Source organism: Neolamprologus brichardi, chromosome 15 (genome assembly GCF_056152115.1).
Source record: "Neolamprologus brichardi isolate AB-2024 chromosome 15, ASM5615211v1, whole genome shotgun sequence".
In the NCBI taxonomy this organism is placed as follows: Eukaryota; Metazoa; Chordata; class Actinopteri; order Cichliformes; family Cichlidae; genus Neolamprologus; species Neolamprologus brichardi.
In genome coordinates this window covers 24,043,012-24,050,048 of record NC_142118.1, presented here as the reverse complement: position 1 = coordinate 24,050,048, position 7,037 = coordinate 24,043,012, and positions in this window count along the sequence as shown.

Sequence of the window (7,037 nt, the reverse complement as noted above, 5' to 3'; positions counted from 1 at the left end):
AAACTATTCAGAAAAGCATAAAGTCAAACATGACTTATAAAAACACCAGTATAGGCTTTTAATGCCTACAAGTAAAAAACTACATTTTCTGCAAAAATGACATCATTTCTGGTTTCGGGCAGGTAATGGCGGACATGCGATCGTTCGCGCTGACCTCTATTTCAATGTGGGAAGTGTTACGAACAGCTGATCGGATCGACAAAGTGTGTTTCTGGAATATTATGTTTGTGTTCCTGCAAGCGCTTTTTATGCAATTTTTCCAAAGCTATGTGTGGAAGGAAACCATGACCTAGGACAAGCTGATGGCATAAGATGTAAGTACAACTCCTCCGGTTTCATATGCAAAAAAAATTATTGCGCTACATTACGTGGTTCCGGTTCTACAGGGATTTAAAAATAGTTACGCAAAATGGAGCATGCCCGCTACGACTGGCTTTAAAAGGTTAACCTGAGTGACCTGTTCCTCGACCGTTTCTTTCACAACTCCAAAAAATGCCAGGAAGTCTCTGGCAGTGTTGCTGGATCTGCTGAAGACAGATCACACATGGATGGAGTGCTGAAATTGTGACCTGCAGTTTGACAGGGTGGTCTGCAAAGAGAGCTTTAGGATGCTTCCTCCCACTGTCCACTGCAACGTCCATCTACAGGTTTGCAGGGCTGGCTCTCTCGATGGCTGCAACACCACTAAGATGTCAGAGATATGCAAGCAGGAGATGGTGGATGCTATATTACTACTAGTATAATACTTGTGACTCTGTAGCAGACAACGGTTTGACAAAGTGCTATATGCCACCGGAAAACAGATTCCTACACAGGCAGCGGTCCCTAACCCCCGGGCCTCGGACCGGTACCGGTCCGTGAGTTGTTTGGTACCGGGCCGCGAGAGTTGAGGCTCAGGTGTGAAATGTATGGTTTTCAGAGTTTTTATTGGTTTTCAGCGTTATTTTGTTATCGTTTTTATCGTTAACTCGGTTTTCCTGGGTTCTTTCACGTGTGTTATGAATAAATCTTCTTTTTTTCGGTACCGGTACTAGTTTTATTTTGTTGTATTTATCCGCGACACCTTAAAGGCCGGTCTGGGAAAATATTGTCGGGCATAAACCAGTCCGTGGCGCAAAAAAGGTTGCGGACCGCTGCTCTAAGGTACCCTGTTTTCAGCTTTGTGACATTTTTACTGCCATTCGAGGCACACAAATGAGTTACAGGATCCAATGCATCATCGTAAATGCATACTGCATGTTCTCATATCAGCTTCAGGGACATTTACTTTATATATTTCTTTATGATATGGTGAATGTGTACGAATGACTGGCTATCATTCAGTTATTGACATTATCCATTGAACTTAACAGTTGATTCTGTTCATTTGGACGTCGCATTTTCAGTGGGAGACACGTTTTGATCACTCATCCAAGTGACTTCTTCAGTCCCAGCTGATTGCTGGTTTCCCTGGCTGGGATAGCTAAGTAATTCCTAAATGTGTGTAGTTTAGGGTAGATTATTTTACCTGGATGTGACAGGCTCTGATGAGCCTAAGGTACCAAACATGCCAGCGACGTTGATATTGGTTTTGTAGCTCCTCTTGGATTAGAACAGTGCACAGGACACAGAGCAACATTTCCCGGTCCATTTTTCCGTTTTCGCACGTGGCGTTAGCGATCGGCAAACGTGGAATTGAGGGTGGATTCGAACAACGGCAGGTTGTCCACAGCCGTTTATATGTTGTGACTCATTGTTTTTTTTTTAAATAAAGTTTTGATGGGGGAAAAAAAGGGGGCTGTCCACAGCCGCTCACTCTAAGGACACTACCTACCTTCTGGCGTAGGTAGTCCTTATGAGCATCCTTCCCCTGAATTCAGACACAGCAAGCAACTATGACATCATGGACAGACAGAGGGAACACAGGGAAGTGGGACCGGGGCAGACACAGAACAGAAAGCTAATAAATGGCAAATCTAAACAAAAGACATAACCAGAATAAACAAGAACATAGAATATAATAAGGAAACACAAAACACTGAGTTGTCAGACTCAGGAACATGACAGTATTTTAAAGTAGTTTTTAGTTTTTTGGTTTCCTATGATGCACCTAGCATTTCTTCTTCAGTCATTATGTGTTATCACACACTGCAATTAAATATTAGTCATTATTTCTGACTCTCTTCCACAGCATCCATGTTTGCCCCTTTCTGGTTGTGCCTGAGGGTTCTTCCTGTTAAAGGGGAGTTTTTCCTTTCCACTGTCACTGAGCGCTTTTTCGTAGGGGATCGTTTCACTGTTGGAGTTTCCTCTGTATAGGTCTAATGTATTTACCTTACAATAATAATAATAATGCACCTGAAGAGACTATTGCTGTGATTCGGTGGTATATAAATAAAGCTGAATTGAACTGAACTGTCACTGATATTAAGCAGAAACACAAGAGACTCAGTGTCATAGCGTTACAGGGCAGAGACAGTCAGAGATTCAGATTGGGGACAATCTGTTTATGTAGGGAGCCTACAGACTGACAGCTGTCACCAGCTGGATGTCTGAACAAGTGAATCTGAGTTTACAATAACAGGAAGCTCCAGCTCTAGAAAAATCTGAAGCACTGAGAAGTGGAGAGAAAAGATGTTAGACATTAATTGGCTTTGACTTTAATTACTAATTACTAGCCCATTTGTATTTCTTTCTCTGTCTTATTTGTTATCTTAAACTTTTCATGCTTATATTATGTAAGCTGTGATTTATTATTTTGTCGAGTAGCAAACGATGCATGCATTCTTGACTTTTGAGCATGCTTTTTAAATAACGATGAGGACCTTTCTTATTCTCTTTAATGAGCTCCAGGGTGACAAATGCCAGCCAACACAATGCTGATGAGCTGATCGAGAGCAGGTGGAAATATGCTGCTGTAATTAGCGAGCGAGGGGGGTGGGGGGTGGTATCGGGGAAATTAAGGTGGGGTGGGATGGAACCAAAGTGTGACCCGGGGAATACTCGGCGCAGCAGTCTGCGTATGCACAGCCACACAGCATGAAGCATGTAGTTTGTAGGGGGTGTTTTAGTTTGGAAAAGCTGACATGAGGTCCAACAACACCTGCTCCTGTGTCTGACTTCCCTTCTTCCCCCTGCAGGGAAAACCTGTGCAAACACAGGGAGAACAAACCTGCCTGGGTTTTTAACCTGTGTGCCTTTTGTTCTGAGCCACTGTGCTACTTCTGAGATGCACAGCAGGAATAACAAGCAGGAACAACAACAGCCATTGTCTTCATTCCCCACTTCCACCCTGCCAGTGGGATTCAGGCTTGAGGAATTCTGCATTATGGATGGAGAACAGAGGAACAAATCCATGAACCTGAGGGACGTAAATCAGCAGACTAGAAGAGACAGAAAAATAGCGTTGTGGGTTTTTTTTCTGTGAAGTTTCGCTTCAGTCATATTTTGTCTTTTTATTTTTCTTTCCTTTATTTTTGTTCCTCAAACTCATTTAGATCCTCCACTTCCTGTCTATGTGTTTCCTGCAGGTTTGATTACCTCAATCAACCATCACTGACTCAGGGGTTCAGAACAAACAAACAAGATATCACAGAAAAACATGGATGATTGTCCACAAGAAGGAACATCTGTGTGAGACAGACAGAACCTTTACGAATAGGTAAGGTACCAGGATCCAATGATACTCAAAATTCAAATGGCAGAATGTGAGATCCACCTCTGTTTCACAGTCACACAGAAACAGGCCTAAAATCCTAAAATCCCAGAATGTAACCCAAGCATGCATAAGCACACACACACACACACACACACACACACACACACACACACACACACACACACACACACACACACACACACACACACACACACACACACACACACACACGCACACATACACACACACACACACACAGGGTTATTTGGCTGATGGGTTTAATCCTTAAATGAACTTGGTATTTGTCAGAAGAAAAATGAAAATTCTGAATAAATTTCTTGTTTCATGAGTGTTTACAGAAAATTGTAACATCTGCCTCGAGGCAACAAAAATGAACCAGTTGCATAAAAAAGCCACACATGTGAATTCGTAATTTAGAGATGCACTTTTCTCTTGACAAAGTAAGAATTTGCTCCGTGTCACTGGAACTAAACATGCAGCTGCAGACTGTTCTTGTCTGCTGTGCTGGATGTTGCTGAAAAGTAATGATCTTCCTCTTGGATGTGCCGGGCCAAGTAATTGAGGCATTTCACGCTACATTTCTCATGTTTGGAGAGGCTCGACCTGAAGCCAAACTCTGGCCATTTTCAGTGACTGACAGCATTTTGTTTCTCTGAGAGAAAATAGAACGCGAGGGCAGCTTCCCAATAATGTTTTCCCACAGAGGTCTGCAACCAAACAGGACGATACACTTCGGTGGCTTCAACATAAACAGAAGCTGTAAAAAAAAACTTCTTTGAAAACAAACAAATAAAACATCCTCTTTTGAAGGGGCACAAAAGCACCACACTGCTGTCTTGTCCCCTGAATTTTCACAGGTTCGGCTGTGCTGTGAAAATAGCACAGCCGAATAAAGATTTAGATATCCTGCTGAAGCTTCCCTCGTGTGAACTGAGCCCCAAATCAACACTATAACAGAGCCTCGGCTAACTCAGGATCAGCAGCACAGCCTGTCGACAGGTTGAATACCTCAATTTTAAGAAGCCAGATGCAGTGACAAAGTAAAATTCATGATTTTTCTCTAATTATCGTGAGAAAAAAATCACTTTGCAGTATAGTGAAGTTAGTTGTTCATTAGTAAAATGAATGAGTGTTTGTGACTATGCAGCTGACTGTTTCTGTGATTTTCTGCCTGCACAGTTTACAGTTTTACTTCATGCATCTACAGATTATCATTAAGTTTTTCTGATCTCATTAATAATTTCATACTTTGCCTCTCTTTGCACTCTGTCTTTTCGTTTCACCGAGAGCTTGGTCACAGAGGATCGCTGGATATTTAAGGCCTTTCTCTGCAACAGTGCCTTAAGATGACTACCATCAATGTTACATTTAATTAAATAATTAATAACATAAATAACATAAAATAACAGAAATGACCAATATGCTATCAAATGTTCCATTTGTTTTTCTAATCACAGTGCATTTGTACCACATCGCTTCTATTTCAGGATTTCAGGCGATACTCTTACCCTGATAATGTGGTGCTGAGTGCATGATGGTGCTATGAGCTTTAATAATGCAGGCAGCCATGTTGGATGCAGTGTTGACTGTTTTTTATCTGAGGTGTGGATCTCACCACATGACCCTTAGAGTTGGCATTGATAAAGGCTTGCACAAATGATCTATGGAGCTGTTTTGGGGGCCAGGATGGTCTCAAAAATTGATTAGGCTGAAAACAGCTCATGACAAATGATGTTCCCTCAGGTTGACGATTTCAAAAGAGGACAGAGGAAAAAAGGCTGTGGCCACTGTAAATGAGGAGGCAGATTATTGAATGAATGAAAGAATGACATGCAATTATCCACTGTTCAAATGATACGCGGCTCCTAATGCGGATGTGAATTAATGAAAAGGATCATTTGTTTGATGTGTGGATACAGCAGGGCGTGAACCAGCCCGATCTATCCATCTCTCTGCCCATTAAGCAGCCACCCAGTAACTTGCGCAACCATCCACATGTTTGTCCACCTACATGTTCCAAACAATCCACAACAATCTGGCAGGTCAGGAATATTAAATGCAGCTCTGGATGAAAACTGCCCTTTAAAGTTCACGCTTCCAGTGATTATTTGTGTCAGCTTGTTCAAATTAAATTTAATTAAGCATAACGAGACCATGACGCTATTATAGAGCAGTAAAGAAGAGTACTGTTTGGTCACAAACAAAGGGAGAATGTAAAGGTACAAAATGAATCCATGTTTCACTCTCAAATGAATAAATGCAACCCAGATCTCATATATAATGATAAGGTGGTGCCAAGTAAATATTGCCCACACCATTATACCACTGCCAGCAGCCTGAATCACGGATGAAAGTCGGGATCCATAATGAAAATATAACCTCAGTTTCCACGAGCGGCATCCTGAAGAAAAAAAAATAAGTTCAGCACGGTGTCGAATAACCACGCTTCATTATAGCATGTCTGGCAGCAAGGAATTTTTTCCCAGAGAACTGAAGCTCTCTGGACATTTTCTCTGTTTCAGTTTCTAGACACTAGAGATGGACCTCCCAGCAGATCAGCACTTTCTGAGACACACCCAACAACCATAGCATGTTTAAAGTGCTTACATCACCTTTCTTCCTCGTTATGTATTCAGACCAAATGCAAAGTTGTCAGGAGACATGACTAGACATGAGCTGGGATAGGCTCCACACCCCCCATGCCACCCTGAATAAGGAGAGAAGGAAGCTGCTTCAGCTTCAATGAAAAATTTGACAGAGAGTCATGGCAGTTATCCAAGGTCTCTGTGCCCAAAGCTGTGGATTCTCTCAGTGTCATTTACAATTAGAAGTGCAGATTGTTTAAATTTATGGACAGCGGGAGAGAAGAAAGACAGAGGTGAAGGCCTGATGAAAACTGAGCAAAGTGGCAGTGCATGTCCTTGAAGGGGCCAAAAAGTACTTCAGCAGCTGTATTTGTGCGAGTAATGGAAGGTAACGACACAACTCCTCCAGCCTGCTGATGTGAACATTGTCCTGCCATCAAGGGAATGAAAGAGAAAGAAACTCGACAGTGAACACTGACAATCACAGTGTCAGGAGCTTCTCCAGGAGACCAGTGCTTTAAGTCCCGTGGACCAACACAGGTATGCCACATTTTACTGTGTGACTCAGTTATCATTGTCAGCCTTCATTCATCTGGCTGCTATGGAAGCCCGTTTCCGCCACTAATTTCGACTTAGCAACTCGAAATTATGAGAAAAATAACTCGAAGTTTTGAGAAAATAACTTAAAATTTCGAGTTAGCTCTGCCAATCAGTAATCTATGTGAATGACGTCATTTCCGTGTTACCCGGAAGCTGAAGCCCTCAGCTACAAATATACTAACAGTATTACAGAT